The 18658-nt window shown below is 42.7% G+C and overlaps 1 long non-coding RNA gene across 1 annotated transcript in view; it reads right to left on the bottom strand.

Annotated features, from left to right (window-relative positions):
- Window positions 1-17827, bottom strand: part of LOC130681880 (uncharacterized) — a 39448-nt gene extending 21621 nt beyond the window's left edge. The window contains exons 1-2 of the long non-coding RNA XR_008995111.1: window positions 17590-17827; window positions 16564-16679 (exon numbers count right to left, since the gene is read on the bottom strand). This is a non-coding gene — a long non-coding RNA (uncharacterized LOC130681880). The remainder of the gene's footprint in view (window positions 1-16563; window positions 16680-17589) is intronic.
- Window positions 17828-18658: the final 831 nt, after the last annotated feature.

Raw genomic sequence — 18658 nt, 5'->3', positions numbered from 1 at the left:
AGTCCTTTAAGGAAAGCAGAATAGATACTATCTCATCCACTTATCAGATAAGAAAACTGAGGAAAAGCGCCATTAAGAGGGTGCTCAGACAACATCAGTTTGCTGAAGAACTGGAACTAGAATCCAGGTCTCTTAAACCTAAACTAGGAATTCCACAAAGTTAGGAACCTTTTCTTTCACAAAAAGAAAGAGCTGCTCGAATTTCACCCAGTTCCATTTTTCACTAAAAATATGTGTTTGGAACACAATTCAGGATGCTATATACCGGGCCCTTCGTGTGGCATTTGTCACCCTGTTTCTTGTCAGTGTCTTACCTAGAAACTACAGTTAATGCAGAAGAGGCTGATAAAGGTTTGTGGAAGTAAGGAGGAGGGGAAGAGAAGCAATTGCTCTCATCACTAAAATGCCAAAAAGAAAAACCCATTTAATTCAGGGCTTATCTAGTCTTTCAAAGAGAGAAAAAAGTAAAAACAAGATCCTGGTTTTGTTGTGTGTTTGCCCAAGCATTGATTTTTGTCTGAGAGCTCTGAAAATGTCTACTAGGTCATAATAGAAGCCTTAACAGCATGCCTCCACCTCTCATAAAGCTTTATGATGAGGCAATGTTTTCCTGATTCCCAAACGAATGGTGCGTTGGTTGCATCTAGAAACATAACATGTCCTGCCTACTGGCAAAACCAGGTGTGATGCTGAGATGCCAACAGCTTTCCAAGTGGACCCAGGTCAGCATCGTACACCACTGTTGTCTTCTCATAAATTAGCATGTTCCAAGCATGGGGTAGTTTGTATCCTTTCTAATATTTTAGAACTAGGTCTCTTACTTAGACCATCACTACAGCATGACATACACTCCAGAAATCAGTCTAGTGTGTGTGTGTGTGTGTACATATACATATATATGTGTGTACATACATATACACATGCCTAATTTTTATTGACCTCATTTTTTCAATTTTTGAGTGGGCAATAAAGTCACATGGCATGAGCAAAAACCATTTTAAAACATACAAAGGAAAAGACTCCCCTTCATCCTTTTCCCCAGTTTCCCTCCCCACAGGTAACCACTGTCATTACTGCATCCCATCACATCTAAGATACTGTTAGTTTTAAGATGCATCATTATTTTATGTACTATTGAGAAAGAAAAAAATGTGCCTAATTATAATTCTAATATGCCATATAATGGAAGATACCTTCTATTTCACAGATGTCAAAATGAGAAAAATGCATGTCTTAGAATCAAAGAAACATGGTAGCCTTCTTGTGTATGTTTACTAATTTCTTTATGTGTATGCAAGCAACTGTGAGTATAGATGTTAGTTCTACATCCTAAAGATAGCAACGAGTATATAATGGTCTCCTTGTTGCTTTTGTGCACTTTAAAGTATATCCTGGAGATTTGCTCATATCTCTATATAAAGATTGCCCTCATTCATTTATTGCTGCATAGTATGTTATTGAATGGATGTGATATAATTATTTAATCAGTTCTCTATTGTTGGAAATTGGGCTTGTGTTCAATCATGCTATTTTGAATAATGCTGCAATGAATAGCCTTGCATGTACATCATTGCCCGAGAGGGCAAGGATTTCTTTAGAATAAAGTACTAAAATTGAATAGCTGGGTGAAATAGAATAGGCATTTGTAATTTTGATGGATGCTGCCATGTAGGGTCATGCCAAATTTACCCTCCTCCAGTTAATGCATGAGTGTGCCTGTTCCCCAAATCTTTGCCAATAAACAGTTGGTAGTTTGTTGTTAATTTTTATAAATCTGATAGGTAAAAAGAAATGGTATCTTAGTATAATTTTATTTTGTATTTCTCATGAGTCCAGTTGAGCATTTTTCATATCTTTAAGAGCCATTTGTATTTCCTCTTCTGTGAACTACCTGTTTGTATCCTTTGTCTATTTTTCTATTGCTGTTCTTACTGACTTTTTTTAGGGAGATTTGTACTTTATGCTATGGGTGGCAACTTTTCTTCTAGTTTGTCTTCACTTATGTATTTATTTTTTACTTTGTTTATTATACTTTTTGCCATGCAGAGTTTAGTCTGATTTTTCACATAGCTAAATTTATCAATCTTTTCTTTTATGGATTCTGGATTCCTAGTCATACTTAGAAAGGCCTTGCTTACTCCAAGTTTATACAAAAATTTACCTATTTTTTCTTTGATAATTTTTAAGATTTCATGTTTTTGCATTTGAGTCTTGGATCTAATTTGGAATTTTTCCTGTTAAATGATATGAGAACTAGATTTGTTTTTATTTTCTGTAGATAGCTAACCAGCTGTCCCAGTGCCATTTATTAATCAGTCTGTTTTTTCCCACACTACTTTGAGATGCCATTTTTATAATGAAGTTCCTATATGTATTTGGCTCCATCTTTAGACTTTCTAATCCATTTCATAATCTTCAGTCCTCCTATTTATAAATTACCTATATTTTTAAATTAAATTCAGTTATAATTTCAGATGTGCAGCTTAAAATCACTTTCAAGGACTGGTCACTTTTAAGCCCCCACCTGAAAACTCATCTTTGATATGACCTGTCCTGTTTTATAAACTATACAATAAAAAAATAACTAGAAGAATTGCTCTGGTCAATGAAGGCCTCCAGGGAACACTCGGTGACATGACATGGCTGCTGTTTGATACAACAGGAATGTTGATCATCACAGGTTTACTGCTTACAGCTCTACAGGTACACACCAAAATATAGGAATAGCCAGTGCCTCTTAGTAGCAGAGTCCACTGCTCAAACACTCTAGGCATGATATAGCCCTCCTTCTGCAGACTGAGTCCTAACTTGATCTACCCAGCCTGTCTTTCACACGTCACCTGTCTCTTAAATCTCCATTTTCAATCCCCATCCTCCCTTCATGCTTTGCCTGGCCTTTAAGAATTGATGCTTGTTTTTACCTTTCAGGTTGCAATGACTTATCACTTTTACATCCTAATATATTTAAATTCTACCTGCTTCTCACTATTTCCATTACCAATATCCTGGTCCAAATCACCAACTTCTTTCTTCTGGGCATAGCCTCCTAAGTGGTCTTCCTGCCTCCAGTCTTATCTTCTTAAATTAAGACTCCATATGTCAGACAGTGATATTTTCATGGCTGCCCACTGTTTAGGATAATGACTGAGATCCTTAACATGGCTATGAAGTCCTGCATGATCTGGTCCCTGACAATCTCGCCACTCTCATCTTACATCATATCCACCTTCATTCAGTTTGCTTGAGCCACAGTAGGGTCCTTCAGTTCCACAAAAACATTTTGCACATGCTATTCCCTACCTGAAGTACTCTTTCTCCCATGTTTTTAAACCTATTTATCTTTCAGATCTCAACTCAAGCACCACTTCTTCAGTGTCCTATTTTTAATCTCCTAATGTCATATCCATTCTTTCATGGTGTTTCTTTCAGTTCATAATGATACATTTATCTGTATTGTTACTTGATTAACATATGTCTATCACAAGCACCATAAGGGGAGGGACCATGTATTCTTGCTTATCACCTTCCATCTCCTTACCCCAGTATCTAGCATGCTATCTAGTCCAGCACATAGTAGGATGCCATAACGTATTGAGTCTATTAAATCCATGTTAATTTCCAATAAAATATTTTAACTTACCACCAAATAGCCATTTATTCATCAATGTCTTTGATACTCCCATATATACATATCCCAGGAGTATGCAAAGTGCTGAAATGGAAGGAAGAAAGCAGGATCCAAGTTATTCCACGAAAACATTGCTGGTGGCTTCCCTCTGCATGTGGTCAACAAGAAGACACCCAGCCTGGAAGCAGGAGAATCTGAATAGATTCTGTTCCCATAGGATTCATAGACTTGAATATGGACCTGGCCAAAGATCTAAATGAGAGCAGATCTCCAGGGTGCTTGGCGCCTTGGCTTAGTTTTCAAGAGACCTGCAGATGTCTCCAGTTCCAGCCCTCTTCCCAGCCTCCTATCAGCCTATATTCACTTCCTTCTTCCTCATCAAAGCCACTATCTTGTCCAGGACCGTAGGTCTTCTGAGATATTAAACATAATGTTTACTCATAAAATACTGGGATCCTCAATCTTAAAGACCTGTAGTTTGGAACAGCAAACATAAGGCAAGTAGGGGTGGGGGGGTGCTGGATAGTGTTTTGCATTCTGTGTATGGGAACACTAAACTCAGGTTGGTGGACTACAGGATAGTTCCCAATGGTCTCTGCCTCCTGGTATTTGTGTCCTTTTGTGGTACCCTCCCACACTGAATCCGCTGGTGTATATGGCCAAGAGACTAAAGTAGACATGACTTCCGTATAAGCCATGAAGGCATTGCAGCTTCTACCTTGGTCTGTCGGATACCTGGCTATGGGAAAGGCAGCTGCCATGTTGTGAGTACATTCAAGCAGCCCCATGAAAAGATCCATATTGAGAAGAACATAGGTCCATGGCCAACAGCCAGCACCACTTATCAGCCATGTGAGTGAGCTGTATTGGATGGCTACAGCCCCAGCTGACATATAAGTGTTACCTCATGAGAGATCTTGAATCAAAAACCACCCAACTGATATAAAGGGAATGTACTTCAACATAATAAAGGCCATACATGACATAACCACAGTTAACATCATACTCAATGGCAAAAAGTTGAAAGCTTTTCCTCTAATGTCAGGAATAAAACAAGCATGCCCACTTTTATCCAACATAGTACTGGAAGTCCTAGTCAAGGCAATCAGACAAGATAAAGAGATAAAAGCATCCAACTTGGTAAGGAAGAAGTAAAACTGTCATTATTTGTAGATGACATGATACTATATATAGAAAACCCTAAGAAATCCACCAAAAACCTATTAGAACTAATAACTGGATCCAGCAAAGTTGCAGGATACAAAATTAACATACAGAAATCTGTTGCACTCCTATATACTAACTATGAACTAACAGAAAGAGAAATCAAGAAAACAACTCCATTTACAATTGCATCAAAAAGAATAAAATACCTAAGAATAAACCTAAGCAGGGAGGTGAAAGACCTGTACTCTGAAAACTATAGGACACTCATTAGAGAAATAAAAGAAGACAGAAATAAATGGAAATCTGTCCAGTGTTCATGGGTAGGAAGAATTAATGTTGTCAAAATGGCCATTCTATGCAAAGCAATTTATAGATTCAATGCAACCTCTATCAAAATGTCAACAGCATTTCTCAATGAACAAGAGCAAATAATCCTAAAATTCATATGGAACCACAAAAGACCCCAAATAACCAAAGCAATCCTGAGAAAGAAGAACAAAGTTGGGGGTATTATATTACACTCCCTGACTTCAGGCTATACTACAAAGCTACAGTAATCAAAACAGTATGGTACTGGCACAGATCAGACCCATAAATCAATAGACTGGACTAGCCCAAATATAAACCCATGCATATATAGTCAATTAATATATGATAAAGGAGCCATGAATATACAGTGGGGAAAGGACAGTCTCTTCAATAACTAGTGTTGGGAACACTGGACAGCTACATTCAAGAGAATGAAACTGGATTACTTTCTAACTCTATACACACACAAAAAAACTTAAAATGGATTAAATACCTAAATGTAAGATGTAAAACCATAAAAGTCTTAGAAGAAAATATAGGCAAAAATCTCCTGAACATAAGTATGAGCAATTTTTATCTGGACACGTCTCCCAAGGAAGGGAAACAAAATAAGAAATGAACAACTGGGATTACATCAAACTAGAAAGCTTCTGTACAGCAAAGAACACCATCAACAGAGCAAAAAGGCAACCCACATGTTGGGATAATATATTCATAAATGATTTACCGAATAAGGAGTTAACATCTAAAATATATTAAGAACTCATATGCCTCAAAACCAATAAAACAAATAACCTGATGAAAAAATGGGCTGAGGACCTGAACAGACATTTGTCCAAAAAAAGTAAATCAGCTGGCCAATAGGCACATGAAAAGATGCTCCACATTGCTAATCATCAGAGAAATTCAAATTAAAACCACAATGAGATATCACCTCACACCAGTTAGGTTGGCCGGCATCGAAAAGACAAACAACAACAAATGTTGGCGAGGATGTGGAGAAAGGGGAACCCTCCTACCCTGCTGGTGGGAATGTAAATTAGTTCAACCATTATGGAAAGCAGTATGGAGGTTCCTCAAAAAAACTAGAAATAGAAATACCATTTGACCTAGTAATTCCACTTCTAGGAATTTACCTGAAGAAAATAAAACCACTGATTCAAAAAGATACATGCACCCCTATGTGTATTGACACATTATTTACAATAGCCAAGATATGGAAGTAACCAAAGTGTCCATTAAGAGATGAATGAATAAAAAAGAGGTGGTACATATACACAATGGAATATTACTCAGCCATGAAAAATAAAGAAATCCTGCCATTTGTAACAACATGGATGGACCTAGAGGGTATTACACTAAGTGAGATAAGTAAGGTGGAGAAAGACAAATACCATATGATTTCACTTATTTGTGGAATCTAAAAACAAAATAAACAGTATAGCAGTAGACTCACAGACACTGAGAAGTGATGGGTAGTAACCATGGGGGAGGGGTTCAGTGGGTGGGTGGGGAGGGTGACGGGGTTAAAGGGACACAAAAATTCTCAATCATAATATAAATTGGTCACAGAGATGGTAATACAGCATGGAGAGCATAGGCAATGGTTCTGTAATATCTTCCTATGCTGACAGTAACTGCACTAGTTGGGGTGAGGATTTAATAATGTGGGTAACTTGAACCACTGTGTTGTATGCTTGAAACCAATATAAGATTGTATATCATGTGTGCTTCAGTTAAAAAAAAACACACCCAACTGAGCCATTCCTGAACCCCTGATCCACAGAAAACATGAAAAATAATAAAAAATTATTATTTTAAGCCACTAAGCCTTGGAGTCATCTGTTATGCAATCTCAAACACAGGCCAAAAACAGGATCCCAGTGTCTATGTCTTTAATGTTTTGGACACAAGGCTTTTGTTTCTCTCTTATTTATACCCTTTTTCTTTCTCTTCCATGAGCTACTCTACTTAGGAAGGAATTTATGCCCTTCTCCTGGGCTTCCTTTATAATATATACAGGCTTCTGTGCAGGCCAATATATGTACAATACAGTGTAGTGGGTAATAGCATCAACTTTGGAGACAGAGTGCATTAGTTTAAATTCCTGCTTTGCCATTTACTACCAATATGACCTTAGACAAATTACCTAATCTCCCTTTACCTTGATTTTCTCATTTTCAGAGTAGAAATCAAAATAGTACCCTAACTCATAGTCTTGTTTCCAGTGCTCAGAATAAGACCTGGCACATAGGAAGCACTCCAAGTACAGTTGCTGTTGTTATTATTCATATTATTTTATTATCATTATCATTATTATTATACTGATTATGCCATGTTGATTGTATAGTGTCACATCTCAGTCTCTCTCCAGACTATGAGCTCCCTCAAGGCAGTGCCATGATGCCATTTATCTTTGCCTCTTCAGCTACCCAGTAGCACCCAGGACGTGACAGTGACCAACATGTATGTATCTTAGAGGATTGCCTGTGAGAGGGTGTAGGCAACTTCAAAGTCAGGTACTTGAGCCACAGGGGAATAGAATAGAGGTACTGCTTGTAGTTCAGGAAAGGGGCCAGAGAAAATACAGGGCAGACACAGGCATTGGGGCAGAAGGCGAGGCAAGCAGTTGCCCAGATCTGTGGAGGGTGGGACAGCCCAGGGTAAGTTGTCTATTATGGAGACATAATACATGAAGGAAGCCCAAGTTCCCTGACTGAGCTCTTAGCCTTTGGTGGGATCTTTTGAACATAAAAGCCCCTCACTCGTTGCCAGTATGGGTGGGGCCTTGAACAAATCTCCTAAATTCTTAAAGCCTTGGTTTCCCTGTCTGTAGACTGAAGATGATGATAATCACATTGAAGACTCCGGAATACTAAGGGTTAATGTGGTCAAGCTGGTAAAGTGCTTAGCACCCTGGCAGGCACATAGAAAAAAACACAGTAAGTGTTGACCACCGTTTCGCTGGTGAAAAAGTCTTGGTGAATACAATCTTTCATTTGCTGGTGTCTTAATGCCAAGGAATTTCAACCATTCTCCGGCTTCTCTGCCTCAAATACAAAAAGAGCCAAGACTCTCTCTCTCTTTCACACACACACACACACACACACACACACACACACACACACATACACACACACACACACCCTTCCTTCTGAAAGAGGTTAACTATTGTGACCGGTACAATTAGCCCCTTTCCATCTGATAACAGCCCCATCTAAGGAATTCACAACCGTTAATTAGAAGCACTCCACAATCTTGTGAGGGAGGAAAATTATCGCTCAGACTCTACACGTGTCTGAACCAAGTTGCTCTGCGGTCACCTCAGTCACAGAGCCCGGGCCTGAGCAGGGACAGAACAGGATGGAGCCTGCCAGCCCCAGCCCCTCCACACCGCCTCTTCCCTCTTCCAGGGCTCCAGGGGGCTGACTGGAGGCCCTGCAGTTGTAAGTTCATTATTAAATCATTTCTCACCGAAAGAAGAAAAGGACTCGAAGCTCCACACACCGTGGTTTTTAAAATGCTAGTCTCTCTTCAATAGAAATTGAATTCACTGATGTAGCCCAGGGAAAAGCGAGCTCCTTCCTCCCCTCCAAATGATTCTTTCAGGGTAATATAGCAGTTAAACCTTCAGGTACATAATAGCACGCCGGTCTATTAGCCAAGGCGATTTTATTCTTCGGCTTGCAGCTTCTTGCCTGACAGTTGTCACCTAGACAACCATGTCTCCATGAACTCAGAGGAGACTGGGGGGGTGTCCTGTGAGGAGACAGCCAGCCTGATACATCAAATCTTCTGGTGCGAGGGAACCATTCTTGGCTTTGCGATGTGGAACACACTAAATAATGCATTCAACTGTTGTCTATTCATCTTTTCCATCACCACCACCGCAGGCCCCTCCTTGCCTGTGACCTTGAAACGCTCCCTCAGCTTCAGGCCTTCCCATTCTCCTGTTATCAGCAAATCTGGTTTGGTGTGAGTGTGTGTGTTTAACAACTTTCCAACCTTGCAGCTTCCTAGCTATGCTTTTATTTGGAAACAAAAGAACTGCAAAACCGGAAAGTTCTCTGTACCAATGTGTAGGGAGACTAATCAGACAGGCGCAGGCAGGCAAATGTGACTTAATGAGGAAGAGCCAGCGTATCTGCCCCTGCCTGGGAAGGGCTGAGCCCCAGGGCAGGAAGGGAGAGCACCTCTCCTGGCCTAAAGCAACAAGGACCACCAAGTGAGAGAACCTGAGAGCAAGGGGAACAAAGTGACAATTTTAGGACAAAGGGCCGAAGTCACACTTTGCTCACACCAGAAAGCAGAGTGGCCTGTGGGTTGAGGGCAGTCCACAACTGGGGTCCTTCTCAGGATTAGGATGAGAAAGCCTGGAGGGCCTGGGGTGGCAGCCATGAGATGTAAGTGAGGTCTGCACACCTCGGGCATCACAAGCAAGGGGCCAGTTACTCACGAGGTGGGTACGTTTGTGGGGTGGGACATGCATCTAACTCCATGGTGTCATTCACACATTCATGGAGCAGATATTGAGTGCCTCGGTGTTTTCCTGGGCCCTCTTCTAGACCCTGGGGAGATAGCACTGAGCAAACCAGGTGAAGATTCCTGCCCGTGCAGAGCTTACACAGCAGTAAAATGCAAGCTGCTAAACATTACTTTAAAATCATCAAATCGTCAGTTAAAAATCATCAAGTCATCGGTTAAGCGTTTCCTGGAGGTGCTTACAAGATGAAGGGTGTAGGGGAAGAACACTTGTTTTAATGTATCAGTCCATCCCAAGCATCATACAGACCAAAGAAAGCAAGCTATCCATTTGGTTCTTCATCTGGGTCTTAATGGCGCCCAAGGCTCCACAAGGTCGATCATGGCCTTCTCTTTTACAGCTATAATGGCCACACAGCAGACCCCAGGTCCCTTTTTACAGCAGTCCCTCAGTGGTGTGCTGGAGCCAGCTCATGCTGGCTCACAGGGCCGATTGTGCGCACCCCTTCCCAACTCCATGCTTAGCGTCATCACGCTCGTAGCTTGAAATTAGCTATGGTGGCATATCTATGGCATGGACATCGGCTACAAATCAGGGCCTTGGTTTGTTTAAAAGCTGGTTTATCAGCACAGTCCTAGAACCACCCCTCCCACAGATCTGAGAAATTCTGCTTGGTCCATGCTGTTTAGGTAGGATGACACCATCTCCTCCAACCTAGAATATGACCTGAGAATGGCCTATCAGGGTGCTCTGTCCTCTTGGCCACATGACCTGGTACAGCAGGCACCTGATGCACAAGAGCCCAGTCACTGCCTTCCTCAGGATTATAACCAGAGCGATTAGGAAAGGTGCTCTTCTCCTCTGAGATCAGGAGGAACAAGGATCGTGTATGCCTAGAGTTGTCATCTTTCCCACTCTCTTCTCAGCCAGCCAGACAGTAAGGCCAACACAGAAGGGAGCAGAAGCGAGAAATGGACAGAAGCCAGAGCCCTGACAGCATTATTTGTGCACCTAGAGCTATATGATGATGTTGATGATTTTGTTTAAGCTAGGTTGACTAGGATTTTGTCACTTGTAACCAAGAAAATCCTAATTATAATATATTGTCTTCTCTCACACCTTCCTTCTCCGTAAACTGGTTTGGCTCTTCAGCATAGAACAGCAGATGATGTCAGGGCCCTGCTCACATCCCCTTGGCACTCATTGTCCCCAGGTAGCCTGACGCCTACTTACTATGAGCAAATGAAATACACTCAGCCCAAAAGTGGGAGAGGCCCAAGTGCTGGTGAGTTAACACCCATAGAGGCCACCCTGGGCCACACCCCAATAGGAGATGGTGGATAAACATCCCAGCTGCCCTACTTCTCAGGTGGGACTTTGAGGCACCTTCCACACCCTCTCCCTGAGGTCCCCAGCAGCATGGAGCCTCAGTTGCTCACAATGTCAACCTGTTTTAAGACTGAATGGATTTCCATGCCTTCTCTGTCTCACTTCTCCACTCCCATGAATCACCTCCCAAATAAACAACTTGCACCCACGCCCTTGTTGCAGGATCTGCTTCTGGGGGACCCCAGCCTAGAGAAACAAACCGTTGCCCACCAATTAGGTTAATATGACAAAAGAGGACTACAGTCCAAACCATTTTGTTCTTCTCTTTCCAATAGTCTCCGTTCGTGGTTTCTCAACCCCAGCTTTTTGTATGACTTGTCTCATGTTACCCAATGCCTGGCTACAGAGCTAGTTTGCCAATGAGGACAAAACACGGCTATTCAGAACTAAAAGTGGGAGTTGCACTGGTTTGGATTTGGTACATTTGGTTTTGGCTATGAAATTAAAAATCTGGATGCCCCCAGAGGTTTTCTTTGTGGACCCAGTGAAAGTGCAGTGAACTCTTACTTGTCTCCTCTTGTGAGAGTCAACCTGGGCAGTTGTAGATACCATCACAGAAAACAGCTCCCTCCCTTCCACCCAGTTTGTTCACACTTACCCCAGGCTGTGGAAACACCTTAGCTAAGAAACCACACCCATTCTTCCAAGCAAGAAAAATACCTGTTCCAGCTATCAGGCTGCAAAGATTTACAACTCCCAACATTTAGACACCTGCATTTCTCCAAAGCCCTGGTTTGAGACTAATTTCCTCATGCATTACAGCTCCTTTCAACTGGGTATGCCTCTGACTTCATGGTAAGTAAGGAGGGAAGGACTAATCAAACAAATTTAAGGGAAAGCCTTTGTGATCCCAGATGAAAAGAGTCCAAATCTAACTTGCTGTGGCTAATCCTTCTGAGAATTAAGGATCTTTAAGGAGCACATTTCAGAGGATGGCCTGGCATAAGGGAAAACCTGAAATTGCAGGGTGAGTACTTGCATGTGAAATCTAGCTCTGTCACTGCCCAGCCATCTGGCAGCATGTACAGTGGTTATAAATACAGACTTGGGAGCCAGCCTGCCTGGCTTTAAGTCCCAGCTCTACTACTTACTGGCTGTGTAACCAAGGGCAAGTGAGTAACCTCTCTGGGCTCAGCTTCCTCTTCCATGAACCAGGGGTAATAATGGACCTGCCTTGTAGGACTGATACAAGCATGAGATGAATGACTAGCTCTCAAGGGCTTGGACGAGTGTCTGACACCTAGTACGCTACCCCAACGTTGGCTTTTCTGATTGGTCACAGTCCCTCTGGGCTTCACTCTTCTCATCTGTAAATGGAGGGTTCCTATACATTGTTGTTTTATGAGGACAAAATGACACAACATTATTGGAAGGGAAAATCTGGTAAAGTATAATATAAATTTAGGTTGTAATTAAATCAGCTCAAGGTTTTGTGGCCAACCATCCTCCCCTAAAGACCGAAGCTGGGCATTCAAAAGCTTGGTTAGTCTTGACTTGCAGCAAAGGAAACAAGAGCCCAGGGAAACACACCCTCCCCTCTACGAGCGTTGGACATATGGCTAGCAGCTGGGATTTATGCAAAGCATCCTTCAAATTAGTCCAAAAGCCCCACTGTTTGGTTATTGCCCCCAGTGCAACCGTAAAACCACAGCTCACAACTGCCAGCAGGTTGTACATTCCCAGCCTGTCCTCACCCCAGCCCCCTCCCAGCTTCCTAGCCATGACCACTCCAAGCTCCCCGGCCCCGGAGCCACCTGCGTGTCCTCTAGTTAACTCAGTCTGCTGTCAAAAAGGAGGAAGTAATTAAATGGGGGACATGTCAGTCCCACCACAGGCCCTGGAAAAGTCAATAAAATTTAGTCACCAGAATGGGAGCTGATTTTTAACCACTCTCCTATAAACCATCACACGCACAAAAGATGTCAGCTTCAGGTCATATAGCAAAGCAAGTCCAGGAACTCAGGTGCTCAGCAGCGTTTTCTGTCTGTGGGGCAGAAGGAAGGGAAATGAAGTACTATTTATTACAGTGAAATGTGTTATGAGAAATGAATGGAAAACATCTTGTTTCCTCCATAACTCTACACCCTAAAGAGATCAGGGGGAGGGACATTGGCAGCGTGAAGAGTAGACAAATGGAACAGAGGACAGGATAAAATATTGTTACTACACAATTAGGCCAATCCGGCTCTGGGAGGCTGTACATGAGAAAGTCAGCCTAGACAGCAATTGAATTAACAATTTTGTTGCTTGCTTTCTATTTCAAAATCCTCTACCCTTCTGTTTCACTGCTCCAGTATCTGAACAGATTTTTCTCAGCAGTCAAGGAGTTTCACCTCAAGGGAGGAGGGTTGCGGAAGGAAGAGGCAGAGCATGTGGAAACCAAGATTCTTCCAGGCTGATATGAGCCTCCGTACCTGCCTGGCTGGCCTTCTCTTCCCTTCCATTCCTTTTGCTTTGCAAATCATGAAATTTCCATGAAATCAATCTCACCAACCACTTCATGCGAAATTCCAGCTACAATCTAGAAGGACCAGCATCCAAATTTGGCCAAAGTGTTTGGGGGTGGTGTGAGGTTGGGGGAGGGGAGGAGAAGATCTCCAAAAAGGAGGCTTCCTTTTCACACATCAGAGACATCACAACAGACCCAGAATCCTAGAAATGTGCTAATCACTCTTTTCCCACAGTCTCAGCTCTCTTTGCAAAAGGCCTAGGAACCCTTTTGTTTCATTTCATTTTCTGGTTTGTGCTTTTTCTTTTCAAAAAATCAAAAGGGGGACTTATTTAAGAATTTCAATGAAATACTAAATACCAAATGCAGAGCACAGCTGCCTTAAAGTTAGTAGTTAACATTCATTGAATACTTATAACTAATTTTAATCCTCACAACCATTCTGGGCAATAGGTTCTAATATCATCATACCTATTTTACACATGAGAAAACTGGGCCCCAGAGAAATTAAGTAACATTCCCAAGGTCATGCGGCTGGGTAATGGTAGAAGATAAGATCTGAACACTCACTATTGCCTGCCAGCTCTCCATGCTAACCGTAGCTGATATTTTTCTAATGTTGAGCAGATTCCCAAACCCTTCAATGTACATTATCTCAGTGGATATTCAAACACATCTCTTGAGGTAGGCATTCTTGCCCCCAATTTAGAGATGGAGAAACTAAAATTTAGGATTAGCAATTCTTATGATATTATGGAGGCAAAAGTGAAGAGCAGAAATCAAACACACTTTCTGGGCTTCTCAGCATACCCCTGCCTCAGAATAATAAATCTTTACATATGGCAAGGTCCCATCAGCCCTAGTAAAATCTTCAGCTGTGCTCTATAGAAAGTGCTCCCTGCCTCTGCTTCAGGAGATAGGACAGATGGCTTCTTCACTGGGCACATCTACCTTACTGGTGGTACATGCTTGTATTTCCTGCAAGGCGGACATACATGGCCGTGCAGGTTGTTTGATGAACAACCTCATCGCATCTACAGGGGCACCACTGACATGGTAGATGTGGTAGATTTATCATTTTATTAAGACAATTTTCCAGTAGATGGCAGTAACGTGTCTTGAGGAAGGGGTGGATGCGTTTTCCTAATTAATGCAAAAGCAATGTGAAGGCTAGTGGGGCCCCTGATGGTGTCTATTTCGAAAATTCTTCTCACCTGCAGTGGCAAGATGGCATTGATCTATCTATCCTCTTTGGGTTCCTCTTAAGACCTAAAGTGGGAGATGCTTTCTGCAAGATGTCATTTATTTACATTTAACAAAAGCTTACTGGGTACCTATGATGGGACAGATATTGTACAAGGTGGACCTACAGTGGTGAACAAAAGAAACATGGTTCCTGCCCCCTCAGTTATTGAAGTAGTAAAGGAGTACGGAAGACACTGCAGGTTGATCCACTGTAGTTGGTTTACCTTTTCTCTCTGGAATGCCTCCATTCTATAGGCTGTAAGAGCTAAATAGCAGCAGCAACGACCTAACTTCTTAGACATCCTTGCAGCTAGAAGGAAGTTGTAATGTGACCCAGGTCTTGTCATGAGACATAAACACACAATAGTCAGTTGATACTCACTTTTCCTCTTCTCCCTTCTTTCTGGCTAAAATACAGATACTAGGCCTGTGGAGCAGCAGTCATCTTATAAACATGAGGACTAAAGATTTTTACTAGAGACAGCAGAGAAAGAAGAGGAAAGGAGTCGGAGTCCTATGTGGCAATGTCGAGCCACTAGACCTGTGCTGGATGGCCCATCTTGTCATGGCAGACAAATAAACCTTTCTGTGTTTAAACTATACTCAGTCAAATTTCCTATTACTTGCAGCTGAACACCATCCTAATGAACTCAAGGAGACAGACATTAATCAATATAATCAACATAAAAAATCAATATAAAAAATAAAGTATAATTTTAAATACTAATAAATGCCACTAGAGAACTACATGGCACAATGGGAACGTATGTGGAGGCACCCGACCAGGTCTGGGGGTGGTGAGTCAAGCTTTGCTAAGGAAATGACATTGAATGTCAATAACTAACGGCTGGAGTGAGATGGCTTTCTGTGAAGTGAAAAATTTATTCAAAGCCTTGAGGGGGGAGGAAGCATATACATTGAGGGTGAACAAAGAAGGATGGTGTGCAAAAGAGGAGCAGTAAATCAGCCCCCTGGGGAACAGAACCATGACCTTGACCTCTTTGCTCAGTTCATTAACCAACAGAATTGACTAACCAGAGCTGGCTAACCACTCAGGTATCACCAAAGGGGAAGGCATGCAAATGCAAGTTTCCTCAGGCCTAGCTGAAATAGAAAGGAAATTAAGTTCACTCTTAATTATTCCCTTCAATAGAAGGCAAGAAGAACCCCTGAAGGGAGTCCATTTAAAAGCACTATTCGTCTATACCCAAGATGACTGTCCGCACAACCTAGGCACTCAATGAATGTTAGTTGAATGACTGAACAAATGATGTCAATGAAACTAATTTCAAACTATAAAATGACATGCAAATCATTATCCCCAGTCTGTGAATTATTGTACCATGCTCATCTCTAACATACAGTCTACTGGAGATAACAATAGGGAACCTTTTACCTGCTTGCTGAATACAAGGCTTAAGGCTCTGTGTTCCTCTTAGTGAATCTTAGCTTTGCTCTTTACTCTGAATATGGGGATGCTTTCTCTATCAAAGATCACTCCTCTGAGTGCCAGCCTTTCTCCTCCCACAGTGCTCTCGGTGCTTCCATGCCTGTTTGAGCTAAGGCACACAGTCAGCCCACAGAGCAACTGAACATTTCCACACCCAACTTGGCGGAATTTAAAAGCAGGAAATGGTCCCTGCCATCAGTGCTCCTTCAGCCTTGGAATTTCAGTTCTTCAAACTGGCTCTCCAGCCTGCTGGGGGCCAGTTTCTCTTTCAATTCCAGGGGAGGACCTGCATAGCACAAAAACATGTTTCCCGAGTGCCAACCATGTGCGAGGAGCTACACTTCTGAAATTCATTTGCGTCTCCTAACAAGTTTGTGAATTGGGTTTTCTTATTTCTTCTCATTCAGGAGGATTCTGAAATACAGAGAATTTAAGCAACTCACCCAAGGTCACACAGTAAATCAGTGTCAAAGATGGGACACAAAGCCAGGTCTGGTTGCATTTGGAGTCCATGTTCTACTTTCCCTCTGCCAGATTCTTCCAATCTTTGGGATCTCTTCTTTTAAAAAAATGCTTCTATTTCAAACCCTGCTAAAGTATTCATTTGCCTAACCAGCACAGACAGATCTCCAGCTCTGCCTCTGGGAATACTGCCTCTCAGCTCTCAGCATCTCGCCTTCCCGCCTCTCCCATTCCTTCCCTTTCCCTCCCCTAGCCTCCTCTTCTCTCCTCCTCCTCTTCCTCCTTTTCCTTCTTTCTCTCACTCATTCGCTCCTCTCTGTGTCTTTCTCTCCCTTTTCCTCCCTCCTTCCCTTCCTCCCCTTCACTCTCCTCCCTCTCTGAGGCCCTGTTTCTATACTCTTTCCCTCCCAGGCATTCAAACTCCCCAACCTTTAAATTAGACTACAGCACTAATTCTGCATTTACTTCATCTTTTCTACTTTCCTGTAGATTTTGTCGGTAGAATTCCCTATGAGCCCTTCCTAACTGCCCTCCCGCCCCTTACCCACTGTAGTGCACACATGGTGCCCAGTGCTGCACTTGGCTCTAATGCAGGGTGAGGTTCCCAGGCCAGACCTGTCCTGCTGGGGCTCTAGACCATGTTTCACCTTGGGTCGCTCTGCCCTGTCATACGTCACGCTTCCAGGTGTCCAGACACAGGCACAGCCTAACTGCCCTCTGTCTCCCAAAGCAAAAGGAACCTGCACATGGGGTCTGGCTCTGTCATTCCAAATGCCACCCTCAGGGAAGAAAGGAGATGCTGTCAGGGATCAGTAATGTCCACCCGGGAAGTGGCAGTCTTGCCCCACTCTGCCCTCACTTTTCACCAACCCTTCTGCAGCCCGCCCTCACCCCACCTGGCCCCAGAGGCAGCCTCTCAGTATCCTGACCTGCACCAGGGCCCTCACATCCCTTCCCTCTGCCCGCATCCCCCGCCCCATCCCCCCACCTGCTTCCTTCCTACTTACCTTCCCTGTTTCATCCCAGCCATCCCTGCTCCCAGGGAGCCTTCCCAGAGCTTCCACCATATGTTGGAATTTGGAGTCCCTGCGCTATGCTTCCAGAGCTCCCTGGCCTTTCCTCTCCACCCACTTACCACAATGGGCTGTAATTTCCCATTCACTGCTCAGTCAACCCCATTTTACCTGTAGATACACTACAGTCCTTTGAGAGAGCTATTATTATTAACTGCACTTTACAGAGGAGGAAAATGAGGCCTAGCTAAGTTTAGCTGAAGCCTCTGGAGGTTTACCAATGTTTATCTACTCACAGTGTGACCCGCTGACCAGCAGCATCAGCCTCACCTGACCACTTGTTAGAAATGCAGAATCCTGGACCCCACCCTGGACCATTGAATCAGTCTCTGTTTTTAAAAGACCTGCTAGGGGACTCATGCACACGTTGGAGTTTGAGAAATTCTGGACAAGCACGTGCAACAAGGTCTTATTCAGCTCAGATCATCAGTGGCCTTTTATCTGAAGAGATGGTTTCCTGCCTGGGCTGAAGTTGGGCATCTGTGGAGCTAAATGTTTCCTCTGGATGCTGGAGAAGTGATATTTGCCATTCCCCAAGGCAAAATGTTAGGTCAGGGTGACCAGCATTTGCTATCATAAAAAAATCATATTTCCCAAAGGGAAGAGCTTATGAATTTGCTATATAGAAATATTTGATTGGTTCCTACTTTCTCTTTCCCATGGCTCTAAGGCAACAGGGGTTAAGAATGAGACTCCAAAATCAGCCGGCCTCATTCTAGTTCATATCCCCCATTGTCGCTTAGTGAGACAAGTCATTAGCCCGCCTTAGCCTCAGTTTCTTCCTGTATAAAATGGCAATGTGTGTAAAACGGGAACAGCTTAGGTGGCTGTCATGAGGATTAAATAAGATAATCCATGTGAAATACTCAGTGCTGAACAGAACACATAGTTTATACTCAAGACAGTCAATCTTAACTATTATGAGAGGTGATTATAAACAATTCTCATTAGGGTTTATAATTCCAACTCAAACTTTTCTAGATGCCCTCAAATTTGCTATGTG

This window comes from Manis pentadactyla, chromosome X (genome assembly GCF_030020395.1).
Source record: "Manis pentadactyla isolate mManPen7 chromosome X, mManPen7.hap1, whole genome shotgun sequence".
NCBI classification, from domain to species: Eukaryota; Metazoa; Chordata; class Mammalia; order Pholidota; family Manidae; genus Manis; species Manis pentadactyla.
Note: the sequence above shows the minus strand (reverse complement) of the source record. Positions and strands in the feature narration are given on the sequence as shown.